The sequence below is a fragment of the Acomys minous genome, assembly GCF_964271855.1.
Source record: "Acomys minous genome assembly, chromosome: 17".
NCBI lineage: Eukaryota > Metazoa > Chordata > Mammalia > Rodentia > Muridae > Acomys > Acomys minous.
Window position 1 is genome coordinate 7,261,031 of NC_140500.1, and position 19,532 is coordinate 7,280,562.

General features: G+C 44.6%; 1 protein-coding gene across 1 annotated transcript in view; it reads left to right on the top strand.

Moving 5' to 3' along the window:
- The first annotated feature begins 272 nt into the window (after positions 1-272).
- ABCC9 (ATP binding cassette subfamily C member 9) overlaps positions 273-19,532 on the top strand; it is a 132,153-nt gene continuing 112,893 nt past the window's right edge. The window contains exon 1 of the mRNA XM_084765330.1: positions 273-291. The gene's annotated coding sequence lies outside the window, so the exon portion shown is untranslated. The remainder of the gene's footprint in view (positions 292-19,532) is intronic.

Genomic DNA, 19,532 nt, shown 5'->3' on the forward strand with positions numbered 1-19,532 from the left:
GCTTGTAGTCACTAGAGCATTTTGTGACTTTGAAAAAAGTCAAGAACTATTTTAAGAGAGAAAGAAAAAAATGGCTATTCATGTGGAAAGCGAGCAATTTCTGCCGTAAATGGGATTAAAACTGCATGACAAATAGAACAATTGCACATCTGTTCTTTGGCATATAAAAAACGAGGCTCAAGTAAATGAGATATTTGTAATGTTGAGGGCTCTCTTTCAGGTCAGCTTGAGAGGGAATGGGATTACAGTGAGGGCAGCATGCAGAGGGAACGGGTGAAGACTCTAGCCTTGGTAGGTTTGCAATTGATCACTTATTATTTAAAATTATGAACTAACCCATGTATACCAACAAGCAGTCCCGGTGTATCCTGAGCTAGGGGTTGAGGCCAATCCATCCTAAGAAGTTAAAAAGTACAATTGTGAAACCATAACTCATTTGAATAATAAAAAAAAAGATGATTCTAAAGTTCATCTGGAAGAATGAATGGGTGGAGAAGAAAAAAAAATAAAAGAAAAATATAGGAAAGGAGAATGAAGAAAGCATGTCTCATGTTATAGTTTTTAAACCTCCAATGTGTCATCGTAATAAAACCCTTTGCTCTTTGGAAGGAGGCGCTAGATGCTAGCTCTATGCTGCCACAAAGTCAGGAGTGACAGACAGTCTTTGCATGTTGTCCTAGGGCTGATGGGAGGGGACTCGCTGTTCGTGATCTATAGGAAGAAAGGTGACCATTCCTGTGTCTGTTCTATGACATTTTCCCATGACTCACCTGGGGATTTCACGGCACTTTTTTTTTTTTGAGTGTGTGTCTGTCATCATCCTCTTTTTCTAGACTTTGTCCATTAGCTTACTTCTACCTAAAGTTTCTGCCACCTACCTGCCGTCCACTAAACCATGAATTTATGCATGGACTGATCCGTTAAAAAAGTCAGAGCCCTTCAGAGTGCCGATTGCTGACCCTGTGTTCCCTGCTTGATCACATCCAGCACCGTCAGTGACTGGAAGTGGAGATGAGTAACTTCTGGGAAATTTCTATGACAAACAGCTGGTGCCCCCTGCTCCTGTATCCTTCCTGCTGCTTGGAACTCAGATGTGGGTGATGGGTTTCTCAGCAGGTGCATAGGGCAGTTGAGAGAATCCCTGTGGTCCGTGTTGCTCACTACAGTCCTTGGCTTGGCCGCACTCTGATGTGTTATGAACTTAGTATCCACTTCAGTGTCTTTTATATACTGGGGAACCCAGTGATAAATCACCACTCTTTCCTTCTCTTAAAAGGCAAGCACTTTTAGGAATTAGAAGCTGGCGCAGAATTCTAAGCACAAGCCACTTTCTGAGGCAGGGAATTAAATGTACTGTGGTGAAAGATTCTTTTTCATGTGAACTTGAAAAAAATGAATTGTTAAAGGCGCAAGTTCATCATATTCTACTGTTTTATTCTTCCAAATAGGACCATACTTCATCTAAGATATTATCTTTCATATTGAGAAGTATATGTACTCATATATTAGTCTGTCTGTCCTTTCCTCCTTCCCTCCTTCCTTCTTCCTTCCTTCCATCCTTTCCTCATTTTTTTTTCTTAGAAACGGTCTCATATATCCCTGGCTGATCTCTAAACTCACTAAATAGCCAAAGATGACCTTGAACTTCTGATTTTTCTCTCTCCACTTCCCAAGTGCTGGGATTATGAGCATAGATCAAAGTGCTGAGTTTAAAGCCTTGTAATATATATGGGACGGTGCAGTGGTAATGGAAAATTCCCTGGAATTAATTAATATAACCATTAAAATGATAAACATTTCTGAAGTGCACACATTTAGGAATAGTATCCTTTTTGTGTCTCGTGGTAATATTTTTCAAAGTCTGTTTTATTTAACTCATAGATCGTCTCATTTAATTCTTCTTTATAGAGCACTAGCCCAAAAGGCAGGGGCACTGCCTGCATACACATCTGGCCTTGCATTTTTTTATACTCTTCACACCAGTGGCTACACTGATAACAGAACCTCAGAAACCTAAACCAATTGTGCTGGTTAGTTAGGGTGTTTGTTTGTTTGTTTGTTTGTTTGTTATCAATTCAACCCAAGCTATGGGTCGTTGAGAAAAGGGAACAGCAATAGAGAAGATAAGATGTCTCCATCAGGTCGGTCTGTAGGCGTGTCATCATTGATGTGGGAGGGGCCAATCTCCTGTGGGTAGTATTGTCCTTGAGCAGGCAGACAAGCAACAGAGAGCAGGCCAGCACATGCATTTTTGCCATAACCTCTGCTCCAGCCTGAATCCCTGCCTGAATCCCTGCCCGACTTCCCCTTGTGATGGGCAGCAACTGCTGCTCACACACGGACCCAGTTGTCCATGGAAAGCCATGGCTTTGGGCCTCGTTGCGTCACGGTCACACTCAAGACAGGCTGCGGATGATGAGGGAAAGCTGAGACCCGGCAGTCTGCGTGCATAAGCTAGAGCACGGTCAGAAGCCGGACCTCATGTGTAATCACATGGTGAGTGGCTCGAGGGAAATCAGCCTCTTTTCCTTCTCTACCCCTGTGCCCACATGTGTTCATAATGGATAGAAACCATCTAATACTTACTTGCTTAGTCTGAGGTATTTTTAAAACCTTTGCCGATCTAAGAAATACGGGCTCTGTCTGTCCAACCTTTTCTTCCTTTGTAAATGATTCCTTCTTTACTGCACAGATATTTTTATCTTTGTAGACTCAAAGGAAATTATATTAGCAGGACAAATACAATGAGCAACTGAGAAATAGGAAAAGCGTGCAAAGAGAGGGGACTGTCCCAGCTTCTCAGCGTTTATAAAATAACAGCCAAAACACTGAATCTTCTCGGAGAGCGGACTGTGCACATCAGGCTGTCATTCTTGCACACTCGTGTTGCTTAACACTCATTGTCACTTTGACTGATTTTAGAATCAACATGGCAACACACCTCTTCAACTGTCCACTTCTGGAAAGATCTAACCAAGGAGGGAAGAAAGACCCATCCAAATGTGGGCGGCCCCATCCCACAGCCCGGGTCCTGGCCTGAACTGAAAGGAGAAAGCATTCTCTCTGCCTCCTGGCCGGGGCGGTGCAACCAAGTGCCTCCCCGTCATGAGGAGGTGTCTCCCGCTCGCTCGTGCAGCTGTGCCTTTAGCTCCTGTGGCTGTACCTCCAGCTCGTGTGACTGTACCTGCAGCTCGTGTGGCTGTACCTGCAGCTCGTGCAGCCGTGCCGCCAAGCTTGTGTGACCATGCCTTCCGCATCACGATGGACTTCGCCCTCTAACTAGGAGCCAAAATTAACCCATCCTTGAGTTGCCCTAAAGAAACTAAAATGATGAGAATTGAACTCAAGACCTTTGCACAAGGCCAGCCATAATGTGATCTGATGCCCTCTTCTGGCCTGCAGGTGTATATGCAGGCAGAGCACTGTATACATAATAAATAAATCTTTTTTAAAAAGAAAACTAATATGATCCTATTAAGCACCTATAATTTGTTGGGATGTTAAAATTAGACCTATATTTCCTCAGCTATCGAAAGCCCATACTCATGCACAAAAGTCCTAGACCACCCTACATCTGGGGACTTTGACAAGGCCTTCTAGGGCACAGGTGAAAGACAGAGTGTCTGCATTTTCCCTCTAGCTAATATGATTTTGTCAAACTTTACCTTTTGTAGATTGTTTCATAAAACCAAAAGATTTGCTGGGTGTGAGGCTCATGCCTTCCATCCCTACACTCAGTAGGCAGAGGCAGGGGGATCTCTACAATTTCCAGGGTATCCAGGTCTATACAGTGAGTTCTAGGTCAGCCAGGGCTAAAAATGAGACCCCATCAAACCAACCAACCAACCAACAAACCTCCATCTCACCCCCAATAACAAGAACGGATCGCCTATAGATAACTTTTTGTTAAAGGATGTAAATCTTACATAGTGTACATGACTTCTTATGTCTATGTTCAGCCAGGTCCCTTTCTGGTCCTATTATTACTGTAGTGAGAATATCTATTCCAGATCTGAAGCGACCAGCGACCAGGCAACCAGCGTAAAGTGGGGTTCACTGTGGGATGGGGCTGCATGGATGTGGGGGTGTAGACAAAGGAAAGGCAAGCAGTAAAGACAAGCCTGAGGTCAATGTCTGAATATAAATCAGACAAGCTCTCAACTAGAAGACCTCTCTGGGCAAAGTCAGCTTTGGCAACAGCCCCCACCAATGGCAGGAAGCATGGGATTGCTGGAGCCCCAGAAGCGCTATCTACAACAATGAGAAAATGTTCCAGAGAGCCAGAGGGCACAACATCTGAGCATCAGAGCCACTGCTAAATTAGGAATTGCCAACTTGCTTCTTTCTGTGTGTCAAATGCTTTGGAAAATGTTTTTAAAAAAAGGAGGGGGGAGAATAAATAGCATGCATTATTTCATTTGATAGCTAGTAAGATAATGTTATTTGGGGTATAAGTGTTTATAGAACTTTGGGCAGAACCATAAATTACACATTGAAAATTTGTGAATTTTGGAATAGGTAAAAATTTCCTCTCCCATTCTATTTTGTCCTGTGTGCTGGGAAAGGGTGCCATTTTCTTTGGTAGTGTCGTCGCTGGTAACCTGTCCTTGCTCCTGTTTGAGCAAGAAACTCTAGGAAGTAGGAGGGGACTTGCTAAGAAGGGTGCCACTGGGAGAGGGAGTGGGCTGCGAGAGGGTGCTTGGGCTGAAAACGTCTAATATTCATTTTATACATGTATGAAACTGTCAAACGATTAAAAATGGAGGAGAGGTTTTCACTGGAAGACTGCTGTGTGTGTGAAACTCTTCTGTAATGGTCTACTCTGATTGCCAAATTGATTGGTTTAAGAAATGCCGAGGATCCCAGGGAGACACAGCAATGGCTGAGTCTGCTGAGGGCATCACTCAGCTGGTTAATTGAGGAGCAAAGACAAATCCTGACTGCAGCATTGCCTAGAGGTCTGGAGTACTGAAGTGAGGAGGCAGTCAAAGGAAGCAACTGACCCGCCAACAGGCGCTAGCGCCCCCTTTCTTCTGCTTCCTGTGTCACCCAAATGTGGAGAACAGCGGACAGAACCTTCAAACTCATCATGAGCCCCCAAACCCTCTTTCTCTCCTAAGTTTCTTCTCGCCATGATTTTGATCACAGCAATGGGTAACTAACGCACTTTCAATATGCAAACGCTGTCATTCTTACACATTTATCAGCGTAGGTAGCCAAAACTAAACCAATCGTGAATATCCAGTCTCGTAGCACTAGAGGGAGCATCATGTGGAGGAAAAGCTACGAACACGTGTGCTTCCTGGTTGTAACAAGTGCTGAACAGTACGCAATAGCAGACTGGCTGAAAGATGGAGTGTGCCACAGCCACGAGCGAGAGTCTTGGACCAGCTGGTGAGGCAACCTCCGTGCAAAAGTGGAGGACGCTTTTGGAGAGCTGAAGGCTTTTTGAACAAATATTTTCCCCCAAGATCTACACATGGAGCCCACGCATTAAGTAGAGCGCAGCAAAGCAGAGCACGACCCTCTTACGGCTATCTAGCTATCCACTATGAATTGCTAAGCCGTCAGAAGGTAAGAGTGGGCGCGCGGTGATGGCGCACGCCTTTAATCCCAGCACTCGGGGGGCAGAGGCAGATGGATCGCTGAGAGTTCGGGGCCAGCCTTGTCTACAAAGTGAGTCCAGGACGGCTGAGATAACATAGAGAAACCCTGTCTTGGGGGAGAAAAGAATGGGCGCGCGGAAGAAATTCCCACATCACATCCGGGGATTCCCACACTGAGCGGACCACTGATGCAGAGTGAACCTCATAGAGAGCAGAAGCCTCTCTCACGCCTATGAATGCCTCCAACGGTGACCTTAACCTTGACTCTGACCGTGAGTTCCAAGATCAGGGTCCAGATCAGAGGATGCTGTCAGTGGCCGAGGAACCCAATGTGATGAGAAGCAGTCACTAGAAGGTGACTTAAAGCTCGGCAGAGTGCTTACTTACGCAGCCTAGGTGACGTGCCTCCAAGGGCAGGAAGAACAAAGGCAGTGTGAACCAATGTTAATAGACGGTTTGGCGGGTAAGACAGCTTGCTGTTCTTACACAGGTCTGGAGTTCAGTTCCCAGCCCCCACGTCAGGAAGCTCACAACTAATTATAACTCCTGTTCCAGGGATATGACATCTTCTCCTGCCCTCCGTGACTACCACCAGGACAGTGTGTGTGTGTGTGTGTGTGTGTGTGTGTGTGTGTGTGTGTGTGTGTGTGTGTGTCTACAAACATAGATACAACACAAACAGGCTGGGAGCCCAACCCCACATTTCGTGCTTCCTAACAATGTGGCTCTGAGTGACTAAGTGTCCTGAAGTTTAGGCTAGTGTCATGAGTGTGAAGGTCACTCAGTTCCTGTCAGCTAGGTGATATCACGAAGAGCTGCCTATCTCGACCAATGTGCACTCCCTAGAAATAACTTGATACCAGCAGCAGGGAACCACGCGTTTATTTTGTGCATAACTGGATTTTAAGATTAGGAGTTTTAGTGGGTGAGCATCCGTCTCCAGGTAGCTGGAGCACATGAAATGTGCATCTTAAGTAGGACTTCTGACACAGGTTTCTCTGTACTGGGTCTGGAAATACAGGTATGTGCCATGTCCCGTTCATGCAGCGCTGAGAATTAAACCCAGGCCTTCACACATACTATGCAGACTCTACACTAATAGGGCTGAACCTTCAGACCACGAAGTCTTTAAAATGTTATGTCCATTAACAATATGCTATAAAAATAACTAATTATAGGGCCAGAGAGATAACTCTGCAGATAAGAGGACTTGTTACTCTTGCAAAGGACCCAGGCTCTGTTCCCAGCGACAAGCTTGTAGCTGCCTCACAACAAACTGTAACTACAGAACCAGGGAATCCAACACTGTCCTCTGACCACCTCGGGCACACTCACGGTGCACAGCCATACAGCTAGGAAAAACACTCAAATGCTAAGAGTTAAAAATATACTAAGTGGTTATAACCAGAAGGTTTTTGTTTTCTGACAAATAAATCTGTTCTATAAACCAGATCTCAGCACGACGTTGAGATTTTGTACGTTGGATTGCAGCAGCTGTTCTCGGTAAACTCTGTTTGTACAGTTCAATGTTCGCTCTCCAGTTTAGCTTTTTATAGCTTGTTACCACCTAGCCTTAAAACTCTGTCCTCTGCCACAACATCTTCTCTCTTACATTTGTATGATCTTTTCTACTTGGACACCACACACACAGACACAGACATAGAGTAGAGACAGACACACACACACACACACACACACACACACACACACACACACTTGCAGGGAACGTCTTACATCGTTTCTAAAGTATACTTACAGCCCTTTTGCCCTGGAGCCCTTCTCATAAATCTTATCCACTTATTTTAAATTTTACTCTTTTGTCAAATATTTGCTGTACAGATACCTGATGCATCTCTGCCTTTGGACAAGACAGACACAGAATAGCACAACAGTGGGAAGACACAGAATAATAGGGGACAAGGCAGAAGGAACAGAGATAGTCCTATCAGTGTAGAAAGGGCCTCGCTGAGTGATGGCAGATGCCGGCTACAAGAACAGGAAGTTCATTAGAGCAGGCTTGTGGGTTTTTTGGTCTGTTCTGATCCATCACTGTCTCCTCATGCTTAAAGAAAGGGCAGAGAAAGAAACTGATACTCAGCAGACACTTTTTGTACAAACACAATGCAGGCTGGAATGTGACGGTTGTGCTTCGTGGGCAAAGAGACAGCAAGTGCCATGGTCCCAGAAAAAGGAGGAGCCAGAGAGAGAAAGCAACCAGGGAGCCAAAAGAGACAGGAAAGTTGGATATGGCAAGTTCTGGCTCAAAGCATAATAGGAAGCCACTGGGACAGATGAAAATATCCATATTATCTCCTTATAAATTATCATGATATACACATAATTTTATCATTTATTAAAGATGAAAGTGAACTTACTAATGAAGCAAATGTCCTTATTTATTGTCACACAAATAATGAAATGTTGGCCGAATATCTGATACCATAGAACATAGGGCATTTTCACTATTTTTAAGAGTTGATCAATATTTTGAGAACATTGCTTTGCATAAGTATGTACTATAAAATGACAAAAATACGATGTGGGCATTTCAAAAGTTGTTGGACATTCTGTCATAATCCCAAGGCAAAATTCATTTCAAATCAAATATTCTGGCAGGAGACAATTTAATAAGGCTTGGCCTTAATACTTACGTGAGGCGTGGCATAGGGAACGGTACTTAGACATCGTTTTCCTTGTAATTAAGCTATTAATTAAACATTAATCTCCTTCCATAAGATCAGAAAACTATGTGTGCACATTGAAAACACTGCAGTTTATAATACCAAATAGTCTTGGATCTGAGCCCAACTGTATGAAACAATGCTCATTGGTGCTAACTGCCGTGGCAGCATACACAAGCTGTATGTTCAAAGCCAAGCTTCAGTGAAGTCCTAGGACTTAGCATGGGTAAGTGGTGCCAGAACACCCCACCCCACACTCATTATTGGTTTGATACTCAGTTAGCTTTTGTTCCTGGAAGAGATAGACTTACCGGTGGTTGAGAGCCAAGACGTGGGTGCTGGGACTCAAACCTGGGTCCTCTGGATTAGCAGCAAGCTTGGCTCTCCAACTCTTGTTGGTTTTGTTCACATTGTTTCTTGGATCTCAAAATCTTTTTTTTTAAGTCAGTTTTTTCTCTTAGTGAGAACATGGCAACCGCCATCTGACAATACTGTAAGCATAGTTTTCTTCCAGGAGTGGAACGTAGCTTGTGGGGGTAGTTCCCTTCCGTTCTACTCTGTAAACATTTTACCACCGTCTTGTGGACTCTGCTGTTGCTATTGCTACCAAACTCCTGGTCCTCCAATCCTTGTTTCTTTACAGATACTCTGTCTTTTCTATCTTGTTCTATGTGTGTGTGGGGGGTGGGTGGGTGGGTGCTTGTGTGTGCTTGCATGTGGAGACCAGAGGTCAGTGTTGAATGCTGCTTTTTAAGAGATTTTCACCTAAAAAGAGTGCTGGTTATTGGATGGGCAAGGAAGAGTTTCAATTTTACCTTCAAAAACACTGTAAACAATGAGCTAATAGGAGTTGGCTTCTCATCTACAACCTATCCTCAAGGGGACTGCAAATTTGAGAGTGTGGCCAGATGAGGGCAGTATTTATGCTCGTCTTACAGGTTGGGGATTATTTCACACCACATGCTTTTTTGGTTTTGTTTTGTTCTAATCTTAGCCTATGAGAAGCACAGGCCAAATGAGCCCATTCTCATGAGCATACATGCTTTGGTGCTTTGCTATGTGCACTGAGTATCTTCACAGTCTCATGCACTCTTCAGTCATTACTATGTTAGTTTAAAATATCCTCTTGGGCTCCAGAACCTTCCTGTAGTTACAACCTTCCTGTAGAATGGTGGCTTAAATCACAAGACATTTTATCGCATTTTTCGTGGTCTTTCACATCAGTCAGTTTTGCGTGGTATTGAGTCCACAGCCAGGAGTCTCCTTTTTCTGTCTCTCATCTCTTGCCCTTCTGCTCCCTGCAAGTCTCAGGACTAGGAAGAGCCCTCACGTGAGCCGTCACCTCTCCATCACCCATCCTTCGGATTCCCATCAGTATCACCCACCTCAAACACAGCTTTGATGACCACCTCCCCCACCTCAGTTTTATGAGCCTTCCATTCTTTTCGGTTTTTCATCAAATTTCTAATGAAATAGTAAATTCCGTAGTCTGTCACTTGAAGCTCGTGATTTGCATCTCTCTCGATTTCCTGTGTCTTATCCGCTCCTCCGCAGCTCTTCCCTGAACTCCTGTTGTCTTAGTGAGGGTTTCTATTGTTGCAAGGAAACATCAAGACCAAAAGAGCAAGTTGGAGAGAAAAGGGTTTATTTGGTTTACACTTCCAGATCACAGCTCATCACTGAAGAAAGTCGGGGTAGGAACTCAAGTGAGGCTGGAATCCGGAGGTAGGAACTGATGCAGGGGCCATGGAGGGGTGCTGCTTACTGGCTTGCTCAGTTGGCTTTCTTATAGAACCCAGGACCACCAGCCCAGCGATGGCCCCACCCACCATGGGCTGGTCCCTCCCCCATAGAGCACAAATTGAGAAAATGCCCTACAGGCTTGCCTACAGCTGGATCTCAGGGAGGCATTTCATCATCTGAGGCTCCTTCCTCCCTGATGACTCTAGCCAGCACACCTGTCACATGCAGTCTGCCACTGCTCTAAATCTATTACAGCTTTAAAACATAGCAAACAAACCAACAAGAAGCTGGCTGCTCACGTTAGCCTGTTTGCTTTGACACCTGTTCTGGTGACACGCAGCTCTGTAACGGTGGGAAGTGAGGGAATGCTTGTGACATTTCTCTAAGTGAAAGTCCTGACTTTCATGCGATCCTCCCCTCAGCTTGGCCTGGCCCCCGTGTGGCATCTCGTCTCTTCTCTCTCACAGATGAAGGGTTTCAAGTTAAAACTGAAAGATGTTTGTCCTCCGTTTCTTAGTTTGGATCCTGGCAGTCTTGAGTGAACACTGAGGGGCGTCCAGCTAAGTGAGGAAGGAAAGCTGGAGGGAGGCTGCGGGGAACAGGGAGGGACGGGAGAGTTCCAGGAACTAAAGTGAAGAGAAGCTAATGTCCTCAGGAAGGATGAACAGGAAAGAGCCCCTCACCGCTCTCAGCGGAAGATCAAGTGAGCGTGCCTGTGTGCTGCATGGCCGCCTATTTCAATAGGATGAAGAGAAATCAGTAGGAAAAGTGTTTTGTGTATGTGTCTTTGAGTGAGTATGGCACATGTATACCAGAAGATGGCATCTGGCTTTCTATAGCTAGAGTCACAGATGGTTGTGAAATGCCCGGTGTGGGTGCTAGGAACAGAACCCAGGCCCTCTAGAAGACCAGTGCATCCTCTTAACTGTGACACCATCACCTCAGCACTGACTTGGAGCTTCTTAAATAAAAGCGGCTGAAGTATAGACATCCTAGGTTGTTCTTCGTATGTCACCCAACAAAACCAAGTAGGCCACTTCAAGAGCAGTGATACGACTATTGATGCTGATCCTAACATAGGCAGGAGGCTTACAACTTAAAATAGTACTCAGGCACCCCACTATCCTGTAGAGTCTTTTAATTCTTTATGAAGGTGGGAGAAGAATGATTTTGAAAACAACCCTATCTTTACTGTACATAATATTTGCATCTCATTTTATTTTATTTTATTTTTGTTTAACAGAGAACTTTTTTTCTTTCTTTTTTTTCTCTCCTTTATTAATTTATTCTTGTTACATCTCAATGGTTATCCCATCCCTTGTATCCTCCCATTCTTCCCTCCCTCCCATTTTCCCCTTATTCCCCTCCCCTATGACTGTTCCTGAGGGGGATTACCTCCCCCTGTATATGTTCATAGGGTATCAAGTCTCTTCTTGGTAACCTGCTGTCCTTCCTCTGAGTGCCACCAGGTCTCCCCCTCCAGGGGACATGGTCAAAGGTGAGGCACCAGAGTATGTGAGAAAGTCATATCCCACTCTCCACTCTACTGTGGAGAGTGTTCTGTCCATTGGCTAGATCTGGGTAGGGGTTTAAGGTTTACCGCCTGTATTGTTCTTGGCTGGTGCCTTAGTTTGAGCGGGACCCCTGTGCCCAAACCTGCCTATCATAATGTTCTACTTATAGGCTTCTAGGACCCTCTGGATCCTTCTACTTTGCCTTTCTCCCATGCTTCTCTCATCTAGAGTCTCACTAGAATGTCCTCCCCTCTGTCTCAGTTTCCTGGTAAGTGAAGGCTTTCGTGGGACATGCCCCTTGGGCTAATATGCAGATATAAGTGAGTATATACCATTTGAGTCTTTCTGCTTCTGGGTTAACTCACTCATTATGATCATTTCTAGTTCAATCCATTTATCCACAATTTTCGGGAATTCCTTGTTTTTAATAGCTGAATAGTATTCCATAGTGTATATGTACCACAGTTTCTTTATCCATTCTTCTATTGAGGGACACTTAGGCTGTTTCCATGTTCTGGCTATTATGAATAAGGCTGCTATGAACATGGTTGAGCAAATTTTCTTGTTGTGTGCTGGAGCATCTTCTGGGTATATTCCAAGGAGTGGAATAACTGGGTCTTGAAGAAGCCCTATTCCCATTTTTCTGAGATAGTACCAGATAGATTTACAAAGTGGTTGTACTAGTTTGCATTCCCACCAGCAATGAAGGAGTGTTCCTCTCTCCCCACATCCTCGCCAGCATGTGGTGTCGCTTGAATTTTTGATCTTAGCCATTCTGATGGATGTAAGATGGAATCTCAGAGTTGTTTTGATTTGCATTTCCCTGATGATTAAGGAGGTTGAGCATTTCTTTAAGTGTTTCTCAGCCATTTGATATTCCTCTGTTGAGAATTCTCTGTTTAGTTCCAAGCCCCATTTCTCAATTGGGTTATTTGGTTTGGTGGTGTTTAATTTCTTGAGTTCTTTATATATTTTGGATATTAGACCTTTGTCAGATGTAAGGTTGGTGACATCTCATTTTATATACATATATGTATACAAGGTACTCATAAGTTATGCTCCTTATGTTTTCCGAAGTTAATTTTTGATGTGTAGGATTCAGTGAAAAAGTACGTCACATATTTCATCTTGCATCTTGGGGAGTGGACATATTTTGTAAATCTGGAAGACTTAAGGAGTACATAAAAGTTTGAACATCAGGAATCTATCTTACCAAGGAGCTCATCACAAGGGGCGGGAACAGAAGCGTAGCTGTTTGGTCACGCCCTGCATGTCAGTGCGAGAACATTGACAGGTTGCTCTGCCACTTTTCTATTGCTGCAAGAAAACACCACGACCAAAGCCAGGTAATGAAGAGTTTGTTTTGGCTTCATGCTCTAGACAGCCTGATGGTGTTATTGGTGGGGCAGGCATGAGAGATCACATATTTATCCGCACACGGGAAGCAGGGAAGGTATGCTTCCTCAGCAAGCCTCACGTCTCACAAACGTCATAACCTCTCCAAACAGTTCCATTACCTAGGAATATATAAAATATATGAGCCTGTGGGAGAAATTTGTCATCCCAACCACTGCAAAATGTTGTCAGGACTTATGTGAGCCCCGCCCCACTGGGTGTTTATTTGAAAAGGACTTCTGGGGGTTGTATTTTCTTGAGAAATAAGTAGTTTGAAAGTTAAAATGTGAATGTCCCCACAAAAGTTCATACTGAAATGCACTTCTCAATGTGAGGTATTAAGAGAGTAACTTAAGCTTAGAAGAGATTCCAGGAGATGTAGTTAAGGGTACAGGAGACCATGATGGTGGGGCCCTAATCCAATGCGTTTGTGCCTTGATAAGCAGAGGAAAGAAAGATTTAGGCTAAGATGCTCGGTCCCTCTTACCACATGACCTCTCCGCCACACTGAGGAGGAAGCCCTTCACCAGAGGTTTCAAGGTGCACACCCTTCCAGCCCCCAAAACTATGAGAAATAAATTTCATTTCTGTATTCATGACCTAGTCTGTGGTAATCTGTTATAAGCAACAACAACAACAAAAAAAATGGGCTAAAATGATTACAGATTTTCTCTCCTTTTATAACCTTGTTTTTAGCCAGATCGCTGGGCTCTGAAAGTGTGGGGGCCTACGCAAGGTCAGAAGAGGACCAATGTTCTGCTTTCTCTTCATGAATCCTTCAAGCCTAGTGCCTGTCTCCTGCAGATGCTGAGGTGTGCCGCTAGGTGCTCCCTCCCACACAGCTCTCCACACAGGTGACAGGAGTAAAGTAGCTAAGTGCTCTCTGGTTGGATCCCTTAGGACGCATCACAGCAGAAGCCAGTCTCTTCTCCGTGTGTCTCACGAGCCTGAGACTAAGCGCAGTACTGTAGGGTATGCTATGCTTGCATCATACTTGTAAATATTCTCCCTGACAGCCCCAGCGAGACTCCTGACTTAAAGGGAAAGTGCATGAGTAGAGCAGCAGACGTTTAAAGGCATGCCTCATCATCATCTTTAGCCGACAATAAAAGAAGCCAAAAGAAGACTGGTGGTGCACGCTTTTAAAAACAAACAAACAAACAAAAAACCCAAAAAAGAGCCTGTTAATACATGCAGAAATAAAGGTCTGTGTATTTTTGTACTTTTAGACTAATTTATTGCTGCTGTTGCATTTATTTCTGCGTGAGGAGACACACCAGATCTTTATAATCAACAAGTTAATTTCAGACGTGGACTCACTCTGTGCATTGTGCTATTAGCTATTTCTCAAAAAAAAAAAAAAAAAGATGCTTGGCTTTATATAACTTCCTCTTTGTCTATAAAATAGTCACTTGAAATATTTTCCTTGGCATTTTCCCAAAGAAACAAAAAGCTAGCATGTAACGGGGTGGGGGCAGGGGGAGCAATATGGAAAATATTCCACAAGAACTTAGCTGCCTTAGACTTTAGTTTTTCCTGGCCAAGTTTAAAACCGGGAAGTCTTAACTGGACAGTAAATAGACGCCAACACCAGAGAAATGGGACCTGGTTGAAACATTGTCACACGATCCTCTGTAGTATTTGCAGAAGGGGCTGTTTCTGTGTAGTAGCTCACGAACAGCAAACAAAGCAACACTTCACAATTCTGTGGAGAACTGCCATCTGGCAGGGACTTTCACTTTATCATATGCTGACCTCGTGTGAAAATATTCCCAAAGCTGAATTGCTTAGCTTCTTCATTGTGTACATTTTATGTCACCAATGAAGAGGACTGTGGTGTGTGTGCCATGGCATGCTGGGAGCATAGAGTCTAAAGGCCACAGGCACCCAGGAACTGTCTTCCTTACTATCTGGGTGAGAGGGAGGCTTGAGAGCTACAACACAGCTCACCTGGGGTGGGAGGGAACTTATGGAATGTCTCCAGTTTCACCTCTTTAAAAAATATTTTATTAATTTATTCATATTACTTCTCAATTGTTATCCCATCCCTTGTATCCTCCCATTCCTCCCTCCCTCCCATTTTCCCCTTACTCCCCTCCCCTATGACTGTGATTGAGGGGACTTCCTCCCCCTGTATATGCTCATAGGGTATCAAGTCTCTCCTTGGTAGCCTGCTATCCTTCCTCTGAGGGCCACCAGGTCTCCCCATCAAGGGGATGTGGTCAAAATTGGGGCAGCAGAGTTTGCGTGACAGCTCACCTCTTAAGCTAGCCCCTCATCCTTCAGATTTATCAAGGATGATTTGGTATTTGTAAACTGTGTCCCCCAAGTTGCAGTTGACACGCACCAGCCTCTCAAGATCACCTTCTAAACCCCCTTCTCATGGCACACAGTTAAAGGGAGTTTCTCCAGCCCCTTTCCTTGGGGACAACTCTATTTAAAGGCTCTACGTCCCAAGTCTCTTTCAGCACTTTTGTTCCGACCGTCTTTGGTTCCAGAGTCCACAGGACTTAAAGAGTTATCCATACGGTTTTGTGGACCTTATTTTTCGGCTTCACTCTGATATCTGGTATCTGTGGGCCTGAGTCAGACTTCTTTTTTTGATGGACTACTAGAGATGTTTCTGGAGAACCCCTCCCACCATACACACACACACACACACACACACACACACACACACACACACACACACACAGAAGGAGAGAGAGAGAGAGAGAGACAGACAGACAGACACTGCTTGCACAGGTAAGTGTATGCAAGAGAGTTAGTCCTCCATTAAAATGGATGGATCATACTCCAATAGTCAACCCTGGAGTTAAATTGGTAGTTTCACATATGAAACTATCCTGTGACATTTATTATTATTATTATTATTATTATTATTAGTAGTAGTAGTAGTAGTAGTAGTAGTAGTAGTAGTATCACTATTACTATTACTATTATTTGTGTGTGTGAATGTGTGCCACTCGTGAGCAGATGCTGAGAGGCCCAGAAGAGGGTGTCAGGTCTCCCAGAGCTGGAGTTCCAGGTGGTATGAGCTGCCTGATGTGGGTGCTGGGAACCGAAGTCAGGTCCTCAGGAAGAGCAGCAAGTCTTCTGAACCACGGAAACATATTTCTAGCCCCTTTCACAACATTTTGAGCACATATTTATTTATTAGTTAATATTGTAGAATTGAACAGTTGCTTACTTATGATCTAGATGCCAAACCCAAGCACAGAAAAGTGTTTGAAAAAACCCTAGCAAGACACAGAGAAGGCAAAAACAGCATGTGAGGCGGTTTTGATGACTGACGGTAGCAGGTACTTTGTGTAAATAGTCACACAGCTGGGTAATGATATAGCGACTTCTAAAAAGGGGTGTGCCTAGTTGCAACCAACATGATACGTGTCACTCCTGAGAGCAGGCATTAGGAATCACCTCTGGCTTTTGTTCACTCTGTTCCTTCCTTACTTGGATTCCCTATTCCCACCACCAGCATAGTGATTTAAATCCTATGCAGCATTTTGACATTGACATTCATCGCCCCCTTACTTTGATCAATTCTGTGGGAATTTCTCATATTGTGTTTTGATTGTATTTACCCTACTCTTCCAAGACCCCTTCCCACCCATTTCCTACCTTGCTAACTTTGTGTCTTTTTTTTTTTAACCTACCAAGTCCTATCTGTATTGCACCTGCTCTGAGATGTGCAGACTTCCACCGGAGCAGGGTTGACTTTGCAGGGCCCACTCTCTTAAAAAGACAGACTCACCATCTCCCGCAGCTAGCTGGCTGCCCTCCGACTGCTCTGAGAGCTGAGGCTTTGCTTTCTCTCACTTTGCTCTTCTTGGCACTCATGCTGCTTCAGCTCCTAACCATGTACTGGCCAGTCCTTCTACCACAGAGCCCCCCCCCCCCCCCCCGTGTGTGTGTGTGTGTGTGTGTGTGTGTGTGTGTGTGTGTGCGCGCGCGCGCGCGCGCGCGGTGTGCAAAGGTAAGTAAAAGGCACCGGATCCCCTGGAGCTGGGGGTACAGGTGGTTGGGAGCCACCTGGCCTGGGTGCTGGAAACTGAATCCCAGGCCTATGACAGAGCAGCAGGCACTTTCAATCTCTGAGTCATCATCTCTCCAGCCTCAGGCACTCTGGTTCTCACCCTGATAAATCCATTACACCTTCACCTCAAGGAGCCTTCAAGTTCTTCTTAACTCTCAGGTTGTGGAGAGAGCACCAGCACGGCTGCCTCACTTATTGCTTACTTTTCCATCCAGAACTAAGGAATGTGGTTAGCACTCAATAAATATTTCAGGAAAGAACAAATTGACAGTACTTAGTCTGAATATTTTGTTCTATAAAGCAAATGCTTGCCAGGTGTTGTGACACACCCCCTTAGTCCCGCTACAGGAGAGGCCAGGGCAGGAGGGTTTCAAGAACAGGGCCTGCCTGGCCTATAGGATGGATCCAAGGCTAAACAGGACAACTCAGACCCTGTATCAAAAAGAAGAGGAAGAAGAAGAAAGAGGAAGAGGAGGAGGAGGGAGAGGAGGAGGAGAGAGAGGAAGAGAAGGAGGAGGAGGAGGGGACTAGGGCTGTGCTCAGTGTAGCACATTGGCATGAAGGCCTTGGGTTCCATCCCTAGTAAATGTGAGTTCGAGGCCAGCCTGGTCTACAAAGCGAGTCTATGACAGCCAATGCTACACAGAGAAACCTTGTCTCGAAAAACAAAAACAAAACCAACCAACCAACCAAAAAAACTGGTTTGTAGCTGATGGATGCAACGTCAGCCTGTTGATTCCCACTCTATTTTCATCAGTACTAATGAGCCAGACCCTTTCTGGCTATGACCCCTGTTTACCACATGAGTCATTAAAGAAGGAAATGAGCTCTTTTTAAGTGGTTCACATTTGCAGTGGATGAAAGCTGTGACTCCGTGACTAAGCTAACGTAATTGTCAGCGCTTATCTAGAGTGTTGCAGGCTCCAGGATCAGCCTAGTCCCACATCGGCCTATGTGACCTGCTATTCCAGGAACAGCAGGGGTTTGACATTGACCTTGGATCCTCTCATGCCATTTCCCAGGCAGTTTCTCTGATTCACATCCTCCGCAGGACCTTTCGCATGTCCCACTTTCTGTGCACGGACGTGAGGCCATGTTTGCAGGGTTTGTCGGCTGCACTGTTATGCAGACATGCGTCTTCAGTGCTCTGAGCATCTGTCCTTCCCACACCTGCCTTCTGCGGAGGCAGTGTCTGCTGTTTGCTTCATACACCTGACAGTACTACTGGCTCAGGACAAAGTTTAAAGCAATTGCCTGGTTTAGAATTCCTTGGAGATCGTGTCTACAGATGTGTTCTCCCCAGTGACTTCTGCAGTATCCTCAACTCTTCCCTTCTCCCCACTTGAATATCTACCCTCAGGGAAGGAGGACATTGAATGCCCAGCACAGGCCCTCAGGGTGCACTGGGTTGCTGCCGGCACAAAGAAAAGGACAAATTCTGAAAACCCGACCTTTTTTCTCTTTTAAACTGGTTTGTCTCAGGTCCTTGTCACAGTGATGGGAAGCTGATTGACAAAGGCATGTGTTCAGTGTCGTGTGGTAGGTACCCTTCATGCTGCTGTGTATTTATTGGGAAATTATACATAGTCTCTGTGATCAGTCCAGAAGACACAGAGATAAGCAAAGAGAGACATGCGCAGTAAAGTGTCTACCTGAGATAGGCAACAGTTAAACTCTGCAATAAAGTGCTTGCCCGGCACGTACAAAGCCCTGGTTCAAACTCAGCACTGCCTAAGTAAGGTGTGATGGCACAATTCCTTCACTCAGGAGGTGGAGGTAAAGGAGGAGGCAGTTCAAGGTCATCCTTGGCTATGTAGGGAGTTCCAGACCAGCCTATACTAGAGAGCTTGAAAATGTTGAGTTTTTTTTTGTTTTTTTTTTTAATGAAAACATCGGATGCTTATTTTGTTGTAGAACACACTCTACAGTTTGGCATTGATTTCTATGGTCTTATATTTTTTATCCTGTAATTGCTATTCAGAGAGTGCCTTTTTTTTTCTTTTTGAGACAGAACTGGATCTCACTATATAGCTCTGGCTAGCCTGGGACCACCAAGCTGGCCTCTAACTTACCAGTCTGCCCTCCCCTGCCTCCTGTGTGCTGGGAATGAAAGGCGCGTCATCATACCTGGCCCCCGAAGGTGTATCTTAAATAAATTGCCTACTAGAGTTAATTAAAACTATGTTTAGGAGTAGATACTATGGAAAATTCAGAAATACAAGCTTAGTTCCAGGAGATATGTTTAAGTCATAGAATGAAATATTATGCCATGATTAAATGATCAGTTTTAGGTGTTGCTGGGAAAATTGTTGCAAAAGAGACAGGTTATGCGGTGTTGCCAATAATAAAAACATGGATAGCAAAAATAGTATGAGGCCAACACATTCATTAATGTTTATTGCAGGGGAGAGAGTCTGGTGCCTTCACATTAAGTCTGTAACACAGGAACCATGATCTGTTCCACTGAAGAACAAGAAAAGAGGACCTGATACAATTGCCCAGTCACTGAGATAATGAGCAGGTGTGACAACCAGATGCCTAGCTAGTGCCTCTTCTG